The following is a 21157-nucleotide window of genomic DNA, read 5'->3' on the forward strand; positions in this document are numbered from 1 at the left end:
CCTCCCGTCCTGAGACCACAAAATTTCCATTCATACTCCAGTTTATGTCATGATGAGGAGTCGGGTACCCAAAATCGGCACCGGCCCGAATATAAACCGACATTTGGTCAGCTGAGCGTCACCGTTGTCATGATTGTAAAATGAAACTTGATCGACAACGGGCCGGTGTGTTCCGAAAAATAGCTGCCCCACGTGAAAAGTCCCCCCTGACAGGAGCGCTTATTTATAATGCTTTATTGACCTGAAAACATCAAATGTTTTCATGGACGCATTACAGTAATGGATTTACGACTGTACGATCAGTTTTAAATAATTAAATTACACAAAATGTTAGTAATGTGTTTTAGTAACAAATCGTGGACTGGGCCACATAACTATCTTTGAACAGAAATGTATGTCTACAGGTTTTCACGACCATATCCCAATGACAATCACACAGGTATGACATTTATTAGTTCAAGCAGAGTAAAATAATCGTAGTCTCCGTCTGATAATGTCTGCGATCGTGTTGGCATCATATTGATGTTTTCGCCACTGCCTGACGGCTGTCGACAGAAACGCCTCATGGACCGAGCTAAACAAACCGTGCTGCTTAAGAGATTTGCCTTTTTAACAATGGGCACACAGCAAAATACTAAAATGACCGTTTATCTTCACTGTTACTGCAACCAACCGCCACACATGCCTTCACAATTTTGATTAATCAATGTTAACGATTGGTTAACGAAGGTTTTTGGGTTCGTTTACTAGGCAGTGATTCCTTAGACAAGCAGAAAAACACGCAGTAATAGGAGGAATGTACGTAGCGGTAATATGTAAACACGATGAGATGACGGACAATATGGCGGCACCAGTCAGGGGGGCGGAGTTGTGACGTTACATGATTAGGGTCTATACGAGGGAGAGGCGTGTGAGCCTTTTTGGAGTTTCAAAAGGTTCCCAGTCACCGGTGGATATTGGCCAAAACAAGCCCTACTACTGTGGGACCATGGGACTTACGAGGAAGTGAGTAAACATCGTTGTATTACGTCAAATACTGGGATCATTTTAATATATAGGTGGCTTGCATTTTGTTGCTGACATGCTCCTTGTCCACTCGGCTGACGGCTTGTCGCACATCCCCCCGCCGGGAGAGCACTATACTCGGCTTATTGCCCTCTTCATGTGCCCGGTGTTCTGTCAAATTTTCCAACCGATCAGAAATTGCAACTTTGTGTTAAAAATAGCCACGAATGCAGCGATTACAAAGTAAACACTACAAACTTTCTTTAAATAAAGTACTACTTACGTTTGATCATGGATTGGCATGTAAAAAGCTCTCCTCATGCACATATGGTTATGTTAGCTTCATAACAACTGCAGCCACCCTCCTATGAGTCTCTCGCTGTTTACGACTTCGCCGTGTAGTAAAGCTATTATAATTATATATTATTTTGCTAGAGCCCTAGAATGAAGACATGGCTAACCGGCAGATTAAAAGACTAATTTCTCGTCATCTGCGCTTTGCAAAATTTTTGTATATAGTCGAATCATCTCAAAATATGATTCTAATTCACATAATAATGCTACTTAAGACTTTTTTTCTCCTGTCGTACGCACTTTAAAGTTGCCGTGCCCACTATAAAACACACACCTGGTAAGAATCATCTTGATGAGAAGCATTGTCTGATGTGCATCATGGCTCAGTACAAAGAGCTGTCTAAAGACCTGCGATCAAGGATTGTTGATTTGTATAAGCCTGGGATAGGATACCACACCATCTCTAAAAGTCTGGAAGTTTATCAATCGACAGTCAGAGAAGTTGTCTACAAATGGAGAGAGTTTGGCACTGTTCTTCACTCCCAAGGAGTGGCCATCCACCAAAGATGATGCCGAGAGTTCAGCGCAGAATACTCAGAGAGTTAAAAAAATAACCCTTGGGTGTCTGCTAAAGACTTACACAAATAACTGGCACAGTCCAATATCTCTGTGCACACATCACCTATATGTAAAACTATGGCCAAGAATGGTGTTCATGGGAAGACTCCATGGAGGAATCCACTTCTGTCTAAAAAAACATTGTTGCTAGTTTAATGTTTGCAAAAAGGCACTTGGACACTCAACAGAAGTTTTGGCAGAAATATTTTGTGAACTGATAAACCCAATGTTGAATTGTTTGGGAATAGCACACAACGTCATGTGTAGAGGAAAAATGAAACAGCTCACCAACATCAACACCTCATCCCCACCATGAAGCATGGTGGAGGGAGCATCATGATTTGGAGCTGTTAACAAAATATTAAATCTGATGATACACTACTTATTCTCCCCCCTTCTGTCATTATTTTCACACTATCCTCATTAAAATATGAAAACCTATAAATGTTTGGGTGGGTTTAGGTAAAGCAGAGTTTTTTTCATCTGTGTGATTTTGACAAAGGTCAGCTCACATTTGATGGTGATTTTATGCAGAAATGTGAGAAATTCCCAATGGTTCAGATACTTTTTCATAATACTGTATGTTCTGATGCTCCCGAGATCATGAAGCAAGATTATTTATTATGTAGTGGTACATACTACTACTGCCTTTAATGCAGAGAATGTAGGTTCATTTCAAGCCACTGCCAATCCCTTGCCGAGATACAAATACAGTAGATGTGTTTTGCCAGGAAACACTATCGATTATAAAAATTGCCAAAGCAATTATTCACTGTAGTCGCCCTTGACTGGAAAAATTCAAATCTCACTTCTTTATAAGATAGTAAGTTTGCAAAAAATGTTTTTTATGCTTTAACTATACAAACACTCTTAAGGCTTTGATGGTATTGGTGCTACAGCGCAAGTATGTGAAGTATTTAAAGAATGAGTGTTATCATTTAGATTAAAAATGACAAAATAGTAAAAATTGATGACTTTTTAAAAACTGCAAAATACTTTAGAACAAAGGTTTTGTCAACAAACTCTCAGATTGTTTGAAAGAAAGCACAGTTTCTTTGCTTGGGTTTGGAGTGTTCAGGTTTTTAGGGAGTGATTGAGGAAGCTGTGTGAGTCATTGGGGGATGTTTATGAATATTCTGCTTTTTCATTGATCATCAGAATGTTTCTGTGGGATCCATTTGGCCACTTGCAGTACCGGCTTTGAGGTCCACCCCTCTGTAATGAATACTTATGAGTGCATTAGCAGACCAAGAAGACTCATTACAATATCAAGGAGATGAGTAGATCGCATAGTCTTTCATGGTTTTTGAGATTTTTTTTTTTTTTTTCGTGGTCTGCATCGATATATAAACAGAGCATGCTATAAACGTCTGCATATCAATTATGACAACCTCAAATGGCTTCTCCGTGTCCTTTCACAATTTTGAGGGCAGTTCTTGTGGCAGCATGAACTTGACTGTGTCACACATTTTCTACATCACAGCTCCTCCTGCATCCGGTTTGCATAAAGAACTTTGTGATTCAGCCTCCCAAAGCTGCCATGTGTGATGGTACCCTCACAGCGTGTTGGTGAACATCAGTGACATAAAGTGGTTAAAATGAAATCCCAAATGTCCTAGCTAAAATATGGTCAGTGGGTGTGTAGACCTGCATGTAAGATGAAGAGACCTTACATAATTTTTGTACAAAAAAAAAAAAAAAAAACTGTTGTTGAAGGTGTGTTTTGGCACTGAAAATCGCAACCACTTTTCCTCTGCATGGTATCCACGAGGCTTGGCAAAGCTCTACTTGCTAATGCTTGTCACTCATTGGTCAAACACACAGACATGAAAAGCAGATGATAGGGCAGATGGTAACTTTAGTTGTAATATAATTTAGAGTGTTGATGTTGTGAGTCAATTTGCAAAACTGCAGAGGTGATATTTTTGTGCTGTAGGATGGGGTAGATAACAGTGGTAGTGGACAGAGTTCAATATCCTGGCAGTAGACCTGGATACCTTTTCCCTGAAGGCAGGAGACTGAAGTGGAGTGGAACTTGTCACCTACAACCCTGATAGCTCTGTACTGTAGATGAGGTGGGTGTTGAAATGATCTATGAGTGTAGAGATGTAGCTATGATCTTGCTGGCTGTATTCATATACAGTATGAGGAGAAAAATATATTGCTGTGTGAATGTAGTTTGTGACTACTGAATATATTCATATACCGTATTGGCCCGGACATAAGACGGCCCTGATTATAAGACGACCCCCGCTTTTTCAAGACTCAAGTTTGAAAACAAGACTTTTTGAACACCAAGTTAATTTTTATACAGAAAATAATTACAGTACATCTGAAACAAATGATTATAACATTTGAGAGAAAAAGCATGTTATTTTGCCTTATTCAAATCTTAATATCTGAACATTTGAATATGTAAACTAAAGTGCAATCACATTCGTAAATGAATGGCTTCTGGTTTTTGAAATGTAAATAAACCAAATATATTGTGACAAAACAACAAAATTGCATTAACTGCATTAACCATCAAAGTGAAGTCTAACTGTAACTGTAGTCTTGAAACAAATCTGAATAAGGAAAAACATTGCAATAAAATAATGCAAACTGGTTCAACTTGAGAGTAGCTGAGATCTGTCATGACAGAACATCGCTTCAATGATATCTGGCTCCATCTAGCGTCGTGAATGGGGAGGGTAGCTGAAATCTGTCATGACAGAACATCGCTTCAATGATATCCGGCACCATCTAACATCGTGAATAGGTATAAGGTCTAGACCGCGAATATAAAACGACCCCCACTTTTTCAGTCTTATTTCAATGCAAAAAAAAACACTGTCTTATATTCGGGCCAATACGGTATGTTAAATATTCAAGATGGGCAGGTTACGTATTGTTGCATTTGTAGTATGAGAACATTTCTCAAGTGTACCTATACTCCAGCGTCCAGTGGTGAAGGAGTACTAACAGTAAAGAAAACATGCTTTTTGCAAGTTCTCCCACTTGGAAATCATGGAGGGGCATAAATTTGTTATCGTAGGTGCATGTCCACTGTGAGAGAGATAATCTGAAAAGAAAACTCCAGAAATCACAATGTATGCTTTTTTAATTTTTTTTTTATTTTTTAACAATTTGTGTGATATAGCTGCAAATAAGTATTTGAACACCCGACAAAACAAATGGTAATATTTGGTACAGTAACATTTGTTTGTAATTACAGAGGTAAAAGTTTCCTGTAGTTTTTCACCGTTTTGCACACACAGCAGGAGGGATCTTAACCCACTCATCAGTCAGGTTTCTGGGCTGTCGCTGAGAAACACTGAGTTTGAACTCCCTCTAAAGGTTTTCTATTGGGTTTAGGTGTTGAGACCGGCTTGGCCAGGGGTCTGCAACCCTGGTCCTCGAGAGCCGCTATCCAGCTTGTTTTCCATGTCTCCCTCCTTTAACATACCAGAGTTAAAATCATCAGCTCATCAGCAATCTCTGCAGGAACCTGATATCGATCCTGATTATTTGATTCAGCTGTGTTAAAGGAGGGAGACATGGAAAACAAGCTGGACAACGGCTCCCGAGGACCAGGGTTGCAGACCACTGGCCTAGGCCATGCTGAAACCTTGTTATCGCTCTTACGGAGCCACTCCTTGTTTTTTCTTCCTGTGTACTTTGGGTTGTTGTCATGTTGGAAGACCCAGGCATGACCCATCTTTAATGCTCTGACTGAAGGAAGGAGGTTCCTCCCCAAATCTCACAATACAGGGCCCCAGTCATCCTCTCCTTCATACAGTGCACTTGTCCTGTCCCATGCGTTGAAAAACACCCCCAAAGCATGATGCTGCCACCCCCATGCTTCGCAATAGGGATGGTGTTCTTCAGATAGTACTCATCATTCTTTTTCCTCCAAACATTGTTAGTGGAATTAGGACCAAAAAGTTCTATTTTACTCTTATCGGACCGCAAAACTCACTCGCATGACTCATCTGCATCATCCAAATGGTCATAGGCAAACTTAAGACATGTGCTGGTTAAAGCAGGGAAACCTTCCATGCCATGCATGTCTTGGAAACGGTGGTCCCAGCTCTTTTCAGGTCATTGACCAACTCCTGTCGTGTAGTTCTGGGCTTATTCCTCACCTTTCTTGAGTCATTGAGACCCCACAAGGTGATATCTTACATGGGGCACTACTCTGATTGAGATTGACCGACATGTTTAGGTTCTTCCATTTTCTAATGATTGCTCAAACAGTGGACCTTTTTTCACCAAGCTGCTTCGCAATTGCTCTGTAGCCCTTTTCAGCCTTGTGGAGGAGAGAAATTTGGTCTCTGGTGTCTTTGGACAGCTCTTTGGTCTTGACTATGTTACAAATTCAAGTCTTACTGATTGTATGGGGTGGACGGGTGTCTTTATGCTGCTATCAACCTCAAAGAAGTGCATCTGATTCAGGATAATACATGGAGTGGAAGTGGACTTTTAATAGGCGGACTAACAGGTCTTCCAGGGTCAGAATCCTAGCTGATAGGTGTACAAATACTTATTTGCAGCTATATCACATGAATAAATTGTTTTAAAAAATCATGCATTGTGGATTCTGGATTTTTCTTTTTAGATTAACTCACAGCGGACATGCACCTACGATGATAATTTCAGACGCCTCCATGATTTCTAAGTGGGAGAACTTGCAAAATCGCAGGGTATTCAAATACTTATTTTCTTCACTGTATTGTGTATGTGCGAGGTAAAATTCTGATCCAAATGAGTGTGAGTGTATTCAGTTTCACTTTTAAAGAAAATCTAAACATCTGTGTGATCATAAGTGAAATATTTCTATTTCACTGCATTTCAGCCGTTTTTTTCCCCCTCAAGAAGGTGCAAACAGACATTATGACATTAGTAATTGAATAAAATCAAAAGCAGAGATGATATTCAGTTTATTGATAGGTTGTTGTCTCATGTAATTTTCATCAACTGGCCTTTTATCAGTAAACAAACCAGAAAAAAAGATCAATGTGCAAGTCACAAATACAGATTTTTTGTTTTTTTAAATCTGGAAATGTGCTGCGTACAGTCAAAATATTTAATCTGTCTAATTTTTCACATTAAACACCAGAATTTACATATTTTCAGTTCCCTATTTAGATTTTTCACGAAAAACACTAGAATATACATATTTTAACTTCACTTGATTTTGATTAGAACCGACGATGACTGACGTTATAAGTGCAGTCAATTTGTGGAGGTTTACTTCCATGTGTCACTCCAATTAACCTTGAACTCTAAATACATGCAGAACAGATTGGGACTGTTTAGTGAGAATAAAGGGAATTGGCATGTAATAAACTGCTACCATTGATAATAAAAAAGAACAAACTGAAGACAGCTCTTATAAGGCAATTATGCTAGATATATAGTAGAAGAAGAGACTGCGACACAAAAGCAAGAGAGTGAAGGACAAACTTCAGCTTGAAAGATTGGATTGCCATTCATGTGCTCAGAATTGAGAGGGGAAAGAGGGAGGAGAAGTGAGATTGCAACTTAACACTCTTCTTCAAAAGGCAACATGTGAAGGCAGAAGCAAAGAGGGATAGTTAGCACAGTGGCAGAGTGAACTCTAGCCCAGTCCCTGTCACTAGAGAGGATGGGTGGTATATGTGTGTGTCACAAGCGCATTTGTGTTGTCTTTTCTCCTGCTGACAACGGAAGAGAGCATGAAGGATATAATTGCTTAGGTCACAGAAACTTTAGACCTCCTCACAGGGAACCGAGTTGCTGCAATGCCTGGACTTGAAGTAAAATTGCATTAGTATAGAAAAGCCAAAACAAAAGGTCTGAGAGTAAAAGACGCAAAGCTGCCGCAGCAAAATCTTAAAATAAGATATCATTAAACATCTAGATATTATATAAATTGTACAAAAAACCTGGGCATTGAGTTTGTTTTTGCTCAGAAAAAGAAATTTAGCATGTAATGTACATGAATGACAAGTACTACAATCAAAATCATCAGTCGCTGGAAAGATCTGCAAATTTGTTATAAACGTCTTCATCCGTTCCTTGTCCAATTAAAAACATACGCCTCCAAAACACACACAAAAAAAACATACACACAAAAAAGTATTAAAATAAGATTCTAGTCCCAGCTAATATGTCACGCAGCGGATGCAAAATGGCGAGGCAGTCGCGAAAATGTGTTCATTACAGCAAACGAAAAATCCAGAGCACAAACAAAAAGGATGAAAAGGGCAAAGTCCAAACAAAACTCAGGAGTACTAACAAAAACTGGGAAACAAGATAACTTACTGGTAGTGATGACACATGCTTCGCCGAGTCTTCGAAGCATGTGTCGAGTAATGAAGGGAGGTTTCCGCGAAGCGAGTACCGAGGCTTGCTTCATTTAGGGAAGGATCCGAAAACGATGACGTCCGAAGTCTTGCTGGCCAGCTGTACCACTTGCTTGCTTCAGGGAGTGCTTTGGACTTTGCCGTGCAGTTTGAACTACAGTACATAAACACCTCTGGCTGGATTCAAAATGTGGGTGTTTGAAGGAAAGTTGCGATCAGGTTTAGGAGTGACAAGAGAAGGATTAGTACAGTCGTTGATAGGATGGAGCCAGCAAGAAAGAGGACTTCCCATATTTGTCCACACCCTCATCCAGTACATGTTCAAGTTACACAAGCACTTTTACTGTCCTATACCTGATTACACTCATGCCAATTTCAGCACAATAATCATTTGGGGAATAATTTTAACACACACTACGCACGATTTCTTACAGTGCTCCCTCACTACTTTGCTGCTCAACTTTCGCACAGTCAGTGCATCACATATTTTTTAATCTTGTTATAAGAATAAAAAAGTTCTAAAGACATATTTATGAACACTTTATTTTCATCAATGTATTTATGTACACCTCCACACACGTATCATATGAAAGCATGAGAATGACTGTACAGTCTATCATTTATACATTACTTTGTTATTTATATTTTATTTACGTTTCAAACTATTATTTAATGTTTTAATGATAACATATGCATTTATAGAGTTTTATACTGTATACACTTATTGATATTATACAGCCACACAAAAAATGTATATTAAAAATGGGGTGGAGGCGTTACAATACTTCACGTTTTTTCACTTTTCACGCAGTCGGTTATGGTCCCCATTAACAGCGATAAGTGAAGGATAACTATGTACATGTGTAATACTCGATGTACAAAAATTTATTTTCAATCACAACTCGGCGCCTGCTCGTACAAGCAGAGCGTGCTCTCCCTTCACTCTAGCTCCTGTCTGATGCGTTCAATTGCATTCACGAAAAAAACAAAAAAAACAAAACAGTTATCACAAAATAATGACAGTCTAGAAGGTGTAGTAATTTTGAAATGTGCCAACTAATGAGTTTCCGGTTCAGAGGTAAACCGTGCGGGCGATGACGTAACCTATGAGGCTGCTCCTATCTACGCATGTGTAGTTTGCGCAAATGCAGGGATACTTTGCAGAAGTGTGGGGGCCTTAAACGCACCATAAACGTAATGTGGACAGGTATAAAAATAGTCGGCAAAATACCCTGGAGAAAATTATTTGTCATAGTGTAGCCGTAGCCTAAGACAACTGACTACTGTGATCATACACTTAACCGGGAGGTGGTCCCGTTCTCACATGAAGCTTCGAGAAATGAAACCTTTCTCGAACAATTGGCTCAGGTGGTTCAATGCCTCACAAAGCATATTCTCACCATCAATCCTAAAGGTGAAAAAGGAAAAACGGCATGAACATAGAACATGAGGAAAACACTGAGATAGACAATGACACAACAAGAACAGACAGCACATGGGGATCTTAGATACAGACATGGGATAACGAGACAATGAGGCACAGGTGGGTGACACAAGAAGGAGCGAATTGGTCAATACTCGAGGAGCAGGCACAACAGGTGAAACCAATGGGCAATCACAATGACCAGACACACTAGGGCACAAACTTAACTGAATTCAACTCAAGGCATGACATAATACAGTATGTTGGGTGCCATACCAAAGAAAATTAGAAATTTGTAACCTAACCTAAGGCTAAGAGGTATAGAAAATGGATACATAAACGAATGGTTTATTTTAATACTTAATACTTTATTTATTGCAATTTACTTATTATTATTTTAATACTTTGACCTTATGAACATTTGAACTTGTGACTGCCAACGCTGTGTCCCAATATTTTACTGGCCTCAATCCAGTTGGCCTTTTGCTCTTATTCCTTTCGGTCTGTTACCTCAAGAATTTGCCGGCTGAGAAGATAGAGCGTGGAGTAGGTGTCAAAGAAAGAAAAAAGACTTCTGGCCTAAGGTGAGGAAAGAGTGACCACCACAGACCTGCTGGAATGGCCCTGCTTTGTCACTGTCAAGCACACACACACACCATTGCACCCACACATATGCCCCTCCTTTATAGAATACACATAATCCCAGCTGTCAGATATGTGTTAAACATATATGGATCATGGTCAACCTAAGTCCTTTCTTCGTATTTCTCCAACAGAAATGCTGTGTGTGCATGTGGGGGCATATATGTCAAGGCATTAGCTTAAACTTCTCTGACCATGAAGAAAAGCTTGGGCTCAAAGTGTGTGCGCGTGTTTTGCGTCGCCTAATGTTGAAACATGACTGAATGCGGATATCTGCAGCTGAAATTAGCCCTATATAGTAGCTTAAGTCATTAAATGCCAGCTTTAAACTTGAAACAAACACACATTACTCAAAGTAACTGACTTGGTGAGTTGCTTCCTAAAGTTTGCATAAAATAGACAAGTCATGAAACATAACTAAAAGATACTGCAGTCAAACTAGCTTAGAGACTGACTATGTGCTGTATGGATGGAAACAAAAATATAGTGGAATGATACAGTGTGGTGCTAGTGAGACATTTCATCAAATGGCTTAATGACCACAAATGGGATAGCGATTAGGAAATGGAGTCTGGCTTTGCTTATTTCCAGCCAGTTCTATGTGAGGGAGGCTGATATCGTCTCTTCTCTGTCACAGTCTTCTCGTCTGGTGACTCTGAATGTGTGGGAGCATGACGATGTCATCATTTTACACCCTCTGCACACAGGCAGAGGAGTCTGCAGAAAGAGGAACCATGATACAAGTGTCAAACTTGGGGCTTATTAATATGCGCTTTAGGAGTGTTGTAGAAGTTAAATGGGGAAAAAAATAAGTGGATGTATGTATAGTAACAGATTTTAATGATCATTTTATGATCGGATACATACTGTAATGGCACAATTTTCATTTCAGATACATTTTTTTCAAGTTTTAAATGCATTGTAGTGCAGCAATAAATTATAAATTAATAACATTTTATATTTATAATTATCCTTATTTAAGGCATAGTTTATTAAAGGTCATACATACACATATTATTATATTTAAGGTTCTACAGGTAAATTTGTGTTATGGGCAGTTTGCGTGGTACCGTACCCATCATCTAGGGCGGCGGTCAGCAATCCACGGCTCTGGAGCCACTTGCGGCTCTTTGGCGCAGGCCTAGTAGCTCCACTGATTTTTTTTTTTTTTTTAATTAATTTTTTTATTTTTATTTTTTTTTCTATTTTTTTTACCTGTCCTTTTTAGCTGTTTGACACAGAGAATGGAAGTCTGAGAGTCCGGTTGGTCTGAGCAGTTTTAGTTTTTTACATTGGAGTATAACCTACTCCCATTGTGATCATTCAACATATTTCATTTATTAAGACAAAGCAGTGAACAGGAAGGGGTTATGGGCTTTTTCAAAAATGTTTGAAAATGGAAAATAATGGGGGAGGGAAATATATTTTTTCATAATATTTATTAATATTTAATATTGTAAGGAAGTTAAACTTAAGGCGGCATCATACAATAGAGTAATCACATGGTGCGTCATTCTCTACGAGATGCACTGCAGGGAAAATAAAAATTTACCAGATTTTCTGCACTATAAGGCACATCGGAGTATAAGGTGCACCTTCAATGAATGGCCTATTTTTCTTGTATAGGGTGCACCACATTATAAGGTGCAGTCGGAGTAGTAGTAGTAGTAGTAGTGGTTGGAGTTGCATCATGCATCCACAAGATGGAGCTGAGGTAAATGTAATGTCATGCCATGATTAACCAATATTTATCCATATATAAGTCACATCGGATTATAAGGCGCACTGTCTGCTTTTGAGAAAACTGAAGGCTTTCAGGTGCATCTTATAGTGCTGAAAATACAGTAATCATAAAGGCTCATTATGTATTTGCAGCCAACTTAGTCATTTCAACAGTAGGCTAATATAGCTAATATATACATAAAGCATGTGTTGCATATATGAGGCTTTAATTTTTTTGTGGCATCAGACATATTTGTTTTTTTGTTTTGTTTTTTGCTGCAATATGGTCTTTACACATTTTGGGTTGCCGACCCCTGGGGAAATGCCTGAGTATCTTAACCTAAAAAACATAATTTAAGAAACAGAAAAAGTTATTTATCTGAGCTCACCAAACCACCTGCTGTCAAGTACAAACCTACACTGTTTCACTCGCAAACCAAACTTGACAACACAATTTTGTGCAATTTAGTTTCTTGGCAGGGGATTTAGCAGGAGACTGAGTGCGTGTTTCCTGTTGGCATTATTCTCCACAGTTAAATAAATAGTGAGCACTCAGGATGAGAACTCGGTTCTTCGAGTTGAAAAAAATAAAATTATACACCCGACCTGCTCCATAGTGATTATTTGTTACATTAGTTGCCTAGCGTCTGTACTACTAAACTACTGTAGCCGATTGGACATGTCACTTGTTTTCTATGGAATGGACTTTGTTGAAGGGACCCAGGGATAGAAAGACTTGTAGTTCTTTAAAGATAAACGTTATTATAAGTTAAAAATAATTTTATATTGAAACCCCTCTTGATGTTTTTGTTTTTTATACAATTTGTAATAATAGTGTAACTAGTAGGTCGCCATTGTTGTTGCTTCCAGAGTATGGCTCTAGCGACCTTAACATGTCATCCGTTCAACCCTGTCAATTTTAACCCGAGAGGAACATTAATGAGTATGACAGCACTGTCGATGTTTCACAAAACGAGCAGCAAAAGCAGAATGAACAGGAAAGATGGGATGAGACTTGATGAGAGTAAGGGGAAAAAAACGGTATCCTGCCAAAATGTGCTACACCGGCAAAACGTCCCACCAGATGCGAATTTGACACTCAAAGTACTACCGTGCGCTTTCAGCTTGTTTTGTTTAAAGCATACAGACAGAACAAACTAAATATGACTTAAGAAAATACTTAAACGTCCAATAAGGGTGGTTTAAATAAGCTACGTTACTAATGTGGTCACCAGATCAACAATCTGCTTTAAAGCTACCAAAAGAAAAAACCATGCTTAAAAGTATGAGAGGGAAACACATACAAAATTTATTTTGAGCAGTGTTGTTAACAACGGCGTTACAGTATATCGGCGTTATTTTTCAGTAGTGAGTAATCTGATTAACTACTTTTCTCATCTTGGCAACGGCGTTGCCGTTACTGAGGATGTAAAGGCATGCGTTACTATGCGTTACTACGTTAGTGAATGATGCGAGAAAAGTCATGAGAGAGAAAGAGACACACGGACTCACGGAGAAGAAGGCAGAGCTGGAGTGAGGAGGAGGAAAGAGAGTTGTGACGCTGTTGCAAACTCCATGCTAGGTGGCTCCAATAATACCTGACTGTAGCCAATAGCCTACAAACTACTTCCATATGATGCTACGGGTAGATATCAGATGTACAGTATATAGAACTGAATGAGAAATGACATACTCGCCACCATTAGTAAACAGCCGCCATCTTAAAGCAGTAGACTTCTCAGGGAGGCACTGTTGTAGAGAACCTTCCTAGCAAACCTAATTAACTTTTTATCTAAAATACTCCTAAATTGGCAAAATCTTGACGTGAATCTATCTTTAAATGATGAAACAGTTTTAAAACTTTCAAATGTCAAAAGTAAACAGAAGGGAACTATTGCAATAACACATGCAACTTTAACAACTTTAACGGTTGAATCACAAAAGTAAATGACTTCCAAAAATAGCAAAGGTTACAAAGTTTTTTTTTTTTTTTTTTTTTTTTTAACATGAAAGGTAACACCAGTTTCTTTGCCAAGTAACTAATTGCTCTTACATTCAGGTTACTTTTTGGGAGAAATAATTTGTAACTGTAATTAATTACTTTTTCAAAGTAAAATTAACAACACTGATACAATGAAAAGGTAATAAAAGACTCAATAAAAACACAAATAGTAAGTACTCGCCGATTTTAACCGATGAGCGCATGTGTTGGACGTCTCGCCGCGTAGAAGGAATTGCAGTAACCCGGTAGTATTCATCGAGTGACAGTGAAAATCTACTGTATATCCCCCAAGCAACCATGAAACATGGTGCCCTCCGTAGGTCAAAACATGTACTAAATATTATAGATTTTTAAATCGATGACAATATTTTATGTGTTTCTAATAACATATTTTATTAAAACAGAATAATTGTGGCTTATTAGAGCCTGCAAGTCTTTAAGTCCGAGGTTCCCTTTAGGGATGCAACATCTTTTCTCTACATTATTATTTACAAAATTGTATATATATATTAAAACAAAATAAAAAGAGAAGCTATTTTTTTGAGGAAATGTTGAGCATGGTCACGTTAGTTTAAGATGGAAGTACTGTGTACTATCTTGTGACCATTAATGTCAGTTATAGTCATTGTTTGTAAATCGAGAAAAAATGAATTATGTTTGTTGTTAAATTGGCATGGGAACTTTCTGTTCCTTGAGTAATCCTCATCCGTTTGAATCTGCAAATTTGTTCTTGAGTCCTCTTGTCTCCTCCTTTATTCTGAGGGCATGTGTCAGTTTGTGTGTGTGTGTGGGCGTGCTTGTGCATATTGAGCTTGCCTGTACCTGAGCTTGCCAACATGCAGAGATGTGATCCCACAGAGAACAGTCTCTGTCAAGGCCTATTAATATCAGTGAAACCGTTTGAGCTGCAACAACTGACCTTGGTAATGCTTCACTTAACCAGTGAGCTCGTCTAGCCTGCATTTCATCACGGCCTTTATTCTCTTTTATCATACTCTCTGAAAACTAGACACAAAGAAGGAGTCATTAAAATCTACACTAATATACCTCAAAAAACTAATTATTGGTCCAAAAGGGAACTGTATCCCTCCAACAGTTTGCATTCTTTAACTAACTTTAAAGGGGAACTGAAGAGCTTTTCAGATTTCGCTCTTAAGTGTTTTACTCAGTTGAATTGTATTAAATGCGTCATTCGCTCTCTCAAAAAGTCACATAAAAAAAAATAATAATAATAATTGACCGCGTAGTTTTTGAGTTATGGCCATAGCAACACCATAGCAACGAGGGACGCGCCGTCCTGCCGACCCCTACCTCGTGACGTAACTTCCAGGAAGCCTCGCCACCACTCTGAACACGGAAATATAGCACCACGCTATCCTCGCCATATATTGCAAACATTTTCTGGGTTTTACTCGCGGGATTCGTCATGCCATCTCGATGTGTAGCGATATGAATTACTCACAGGAAGACTCGAGACTCTAGGAGTGGTCCAAAAAAAAACTTGTCCTGCAAAGGTTTGGACCGTTTTTGTTAGCATGCATACAGGTCCCCAATCGGCTCATTGTTTTCATCATTTCAGCCATGACAGCTTTGAAAACCTACAACAATGCAACCTTGGTTTTCCAAAGACGTAAGTAGAACATTAATGGCTTTTTTTTGATAAACGAGGGGGACTCCTACTGCCTGTTTGTTGAAGTGCGACATTTTTTTATTTTTTTTTTGCTGTTGGCCTGTCATAAGTAGATAGGTTGGCTGACATGTCGTCTACTCATGTGATTTTATTACTATATCAATAGGTGTTATGTAAATTCAAATGTCCCCAGCACCAAATAGGTCCTTGGCTCGTTGTTTTTTATATTTCAACATCAAGGTCTGCCTATTTGAAGAGGGAACAATAGCATCAAATAGATGCTGCTATGACTGGGCCATTATTATTTGATCACCAAGAAATTATTATTAAATTAGGATTCATCCAATATTTTCATGCTGCTGTGATTTTTTTTCTCTCCAGGAAGCCAAACATAAAAAAATTAAGTGGCGGAAACCCTCAACATGATGAAAAAAGCGTTGCCACCCAGTTTCCCAAAATCAAGAGAGAGTGGGTCGAGTCATATGATGACCCAAGTGATGCGGTGTCCAGCGATGACGACTGAAGAGATCCTATGAGGCCTGCCAGATGCTGAATTTCTTCCGTCTGCGACATCAGATGACGATGACTTAGAGAAATAAATGCAGCAAATTTTGATGACATGAAATCATAAACTAGTCATTTATACAGTACACATTTTTTAAAAGAAAAATCTAGTTACCTTCATATTTTAATGATAATGCATTATCTTTGTACACTGTAAAAAGAAAAACCTGCATCTTACTTATAAAAAATAAGGCAGGCGATTGCATTGGTCTTTTTAAGTTGAGTAAACTTCAAGCCTTTTTTAGGTAGAATGAAAATGATTTTAATACTTTACATGAGCTCATAAAAATTAAGTTGAGTTAAAACAATACTACTGATAATGCCTAGTTGGATCAATCAAGAAAATTAAGTTTATCCAACTAGGGATTTGCAGTGGTATTGGTTTAAATCAACTGGATTTTTATGCGTTTAATGAACTCAATTTTCTTGATTGGGCCAACTAGGCATTATCAGTAGTATTGGTTTAACTCAATTTTTTTGAGCTCATGTAAAGTAATACAATAATTTTCAATATACTTAAATAGGCCTTAATTGAGATTCATGTACTTCTGGTTATTCGCCAGAAGTACATTCATCTCAATTAAACAATTCTACTGTAAAATTTATCATTAAAGAGAACGTAAGTGATGGTAAAATATTCATTTATTTTGTTTTTTAGTTCTTTATTCAGATAATACATTTTTTATGGTGTTTAGTTCATATAAGCAGCCTGGAGCTTCATTACTCCGAGAGAATTTAACTGTTTTGTTTTCTGACAGATGAGATCGCTTTCGTTCTCTGTAAAGCACACCAAAACATTGAAATAGACTATACAGTGAAAAGCAACGATTTTAAATGAAGAACAAGCTGAAAAGACATTTCAAATATTTATTTTTATATTTTTATTCTTATTTTTTATTAATTTTTTTCCTGGCATAGATATAGCCATAATGTACAAAATTTAGCATAACAAAGATGGCACAGCGATAAAAGACAGTCGACCGACCGAGCAACCAAGCGAGGGCACGCACACACTGGAAACTGTTTAGTGGCTCAGCTGCGTTGCCACAACACTTATTTCATAAAAGTTTTGCTTTGTCTTAAACATGGCCAAAAATGTCCTAACTTGAACACAGCAAAACAAAGAGAAGTCAGTGCAGTCCTCTCAAAACACTCTGCCAACTACCATGGCAATCAATGTAAAAACAACAAAAGCAAATCTCACACTCTCAATGTGGCTGAAAATGTACAGAAAAAAATCTCAAAACTGAAAATAAAATTTTAACTCAGCTTGTTCAGCAAATTAGTGTACTTTGGTGATGGTTTGGGAGGCATGACATTCATGGCAAGAAAGAGCTGCTGAAAGACTTCATATGTGTGCACCAGTTTTGCAGGATATTTCAGCTCAAGAGCATAGATCAGTCCAAACAGAAGACAGCATGCCTTTGCCAAGTTGGGCAAACCTCTGATGACTGGGTATCAGTCAATGACGATGCCGGCAGTATCAGCACTGCATGCACCTAATTTTCAAGTCCCATTTGGTAGAGACAAAGAAGAAAGTAGTTTGGTGAGTGAGGTAGTACAGATCAAATAGATAAGTAGCTTTAAGCCGAACACATACATTATGGTCATTTATAAGGTCCTCTTCATGGCCCCCAATGTACTCAATCAAGCATCTCAGGACCGCTTCCCTTCTCTTATCAACAGAGACAGTTGTGTCCTATGAAAAAGAAGGGAAGGATACGGTAGAAGAGAAGGGGTGAGAGGAGATGAGAATAGTGGAGATGAGAAAAGAGGAGATGAGGAAACAGTAAAGGAGCGGAGAGGAGAGTACTTGTAGAAGAGGGGAGTGGACATGAGATTACATGAGAGGAAAGGTGTTTGAATGTAATGAAAAATATTTAATGTAAGATTATTTTTTCCCCTCTTACCTGGATGCGTTGCAGCATCCGTGACTTGATCCTTTGGCCCACAGCTCTTCTTTTTGCATGGAACAGTGACAACATCTTTGGTGTGTGTTCGGTATGTCATTAATTGGGCGGAACTCCTTACTGATCTGTAAGCAGAAGCATGCCATCTTTATCACATACTGAAGGGGGTAGGAGTATTTTGTTATTGAAGATACATGCTTGAGTTGTAGGCAAAATTTAGTTTTAGCCCATACATCAAATTAACATACATGATGACCTCTAATCAAGAAGTAAAGGGACATAGTCACCATGTTTGTATTTTTGAGTATAAAAAGTAATGAATTATTACCTTACTCTCCTTACCTTAGTCTTAAGAACATATGCCAACATTTCCACAAACACCGTTTAAGGGGATTCTCACATTATTATCAGTCATTGGGGCAATATTTTCTTGTTGGCAGAACATCACTACATCTTTTACAAGTCCAGCTCGCTTAACCTAGAACATCATGTTAAGAATCAAAAGGTCACAAAAAACAGGAATTACACAATGGATTCATCATCATAATCATCATATTCTCAGAAAATTGTCAACTTCTGTAGGCCTACTACGCCTGCCAAAAATAAGTGTAAGGGTGATATTGGCTAAATACTCTGGCTGAACACTTTTATACTCATTATACATTAAAAAAAAAAATCCCCCCCCCCCCTAAAATTTTCTCCTCGGATCTATACATTTCACGCAGGTCACCCTTTTTGAGTTCAAAATGGCGAATTTCGCCAAAAGGTGAGAGATTTTCATGCCGGACAAATAAATCACCACTAAACTTTATCTAAGAAATCTTCTGTGTCAACCTTCGGACTCTTCTTTACAATGGAAAGGCTGCAGCCCCACTTGTCTGCCTTTCTCCCCCCGCCCTCACAGTGCACTGGTGTAATGTGTCGTATATCACCGCAAAGCTCTGTTTCTCAGCTTTAAGAATCCATTTGAATTATGTTGATAGAGGAAAAAAAACACGTTTGTTGGTTAACTCGTAGCAGTTAGCTTACATTTACCATGTGTGACGGCAGGTATAGCTAAAGTGCGATTAGCTAATGTTAACTGAAAAAACGGGACCTCTAAAGCAAACATTGCAAGTCACAATAGTTTTAGCACAACTAATCACTCAGATATATTAGTGGAACTTACCGTTTTTTTTTCCTGAAGGAAATTTGCTCTGTAGGGAACATGCCAAAGGACGTGTATTGTCTGAGTCTGCCTCTGCCGCCTTTGCTGCCAAGCTTCATGGATAGTCACTAACCTCAACTCAATTTTTTCGTTTAAGGACTACTATGAATTTTCCAAGTAAACTCAAATTTATAATGTTTCATGTACACAACAGTCACGTGGAAAAAAATACTCAAATATAATGTGTCAGTAGCACTTACAATAAATTCTTATATATATAATTTTGCATTTCAAGTAGAGGCAAATAATTTTGATCCTTTTTATGACAAAACAAATAAAATAAGGTAAATCACAAGCATTTGAAATATACTAAATCTACATTGTGGATGTAGCACTTTTAACAGTGTATAGAGAACACTTCATGCTACAGAAAAGAGTAAATACTTATTTCCCCACTGCTATTATCATTTTTCAATGTTGCGCTAGTCCGTTGCTATCCTAACTTTGTGTTGCTTACTAAAATTATGCTCTTTGATGTGTGCCATTCTGGTATCATTTATTTTTGTGGCCTATTGAATATTTTTTCAGAATGTAATATAATTACAATATATTATATACCAATAGAATACATTAAACAGTCAACAAAATGTGTCAAATCTTGTTAACAATTTATGGTTTTATTTTTTTTATGTAATTCATGCCCCTGTCAGTGCTTCAGCCTCCTCAAGTTTGGCTCTCACGTCTGGGATCTCCTGATGAAACAGGCATACTCTTGGAAGGGTAATTACTTGACGGTGTACAGCATAGCAACACCTGGAAAATAAAATGGTTTTGTCATTTATTTTGAAATATCGATAACATATCATTTAGCCACATTTGGGCTAGCTTTATCATATTTAGATCAGTAGGAGCTGTCCCATTACCTAATATCCAGTTTTAGCTATGTGTAGAGCATGGAAAAATATACAACCATGTAATCGCATTCTCTCTAATAAAAAAATCACGATGCTGGACTTACCACTCACTCTCCTGTTCATGAAGTGTCGAGCTGTCAATTGGCGTCATGACGCCATCTGCTGTGTCAAGTGAATCGCCGTCATCTGACGCCTGAGGTTCAAACATGTAGGGATTAATTGTAATTCATCTTTCCTGGGAGCCTTTGCCATCGGTAGCGTCACAAAAGAGCGATCCTGAATGGTTACCTTTGGTGGAAATATCACTGACATCGTTGTTGCTGCTATGCTAGCTGTGGGTACTCTTCTGTTGCCTACGTCACACTTCCGGGTTTGCGAAGGGACCATTATCGGAGTGCAAAAAAACTAAAAAAACGCAAATTATCCTTACAATTACGTGTTGATAATGTCATGGTTGTTTTGATGAACTTGTCCAAAGTTTATATTCATAAAATTACACCAAAATCCGGAAAGGTCTTCAGTTGCCCTTTAAGCCATTCAAATTCTGAATGCGCAATGGTAGATTTTCTGATCGGCCTAAATCAGTAGTTTACATCGCATATCAATAGCTTATTTTTCATGATGAGTTGTGCTTTTCTGTATCGTATTTTGTAGTAACCGTATTTTCCGGACTAAAAGTCGCAGTTTTTTTTTTTTTATAGTTTGGCAGAGGGTGCGTCTTATACTGTGGGCGACTTAGTGTGTGTGGATGTGTATGTGTGATTATTTACGGTCGGTCGGCCCGACTTCTCTCTCGCTAACTTTTTTTAAAAATAAATATATATTCGTATATTTATACTAAAATGATGTATGGATGTTAAATAAAAGAAATGATTTGGATAAAACAGAGAAGGCGCTGTGCATGCCTGCGCACATGAACGCAGTGGCCTCGCTCTCTTTTCAATCTTCCCCTCCCGC

At 38.3% G+C, this 21157-nt stretch overlaps 1 protein-coding gene and 1 long non-coding RNA gene across 5 annotated transcripts in view; one reads left to right on the forward strand and one right to left on the reverse strand.

Moving 5' to 3' along the window:
* cacna1ia (calcium voltage-gated channel subunit alpha1 Ia) overlaps window positions 1-21157 on the forward strand; it is a 284448-nt gene that overhangs the window by 99412 nt on the left and 163879 nt on the right. The window lies entirely within an intron of this gene.
* LOC130931676 (uncharacterized) lies at window positions 16442-19469 on the reverse strand. 3 transcript variants are annotated; one of them, XR_009067287.1, is made up of 4 exons: window positions 19308-19469; window positions 18140-18617; window positions 17830-17928; window positions 16442-17728 (listed from the first exon to the last, which is right to left on the reverse strand). It is a non-coding gene; the product is annotated as an uncharacterized LOC130931676 (long non-coding RNA). The 3 variants fall into 3 exon arrangements; XR_009067288.1 differs by lacking the exon at window positions 19308-19469 and having other exon boundaries at window positions 18140-18264; window positions 18468-18820; XR_009067286.1 differs by lacking the exon at window positions 19308-19469 and having other exon boundaries at window positions 18140-18820.

The sequence above is a fragment of the Corythoichthys intestinalis genome, chromosome 16 (assembly GCF_030265065.1).
Source record: "Corythoichthys intestinalis isolate RoL2023-P3 chromosome 16, ASM3026506v1, whole genome shotgun sequence".
Lineage (NCBI taxonomy): Eukaryota > Metazoa > Chordata > Actinopteri > Syngnathiformes > Syngnathidae > Corythoichthys > Corythoichthys intestinalis.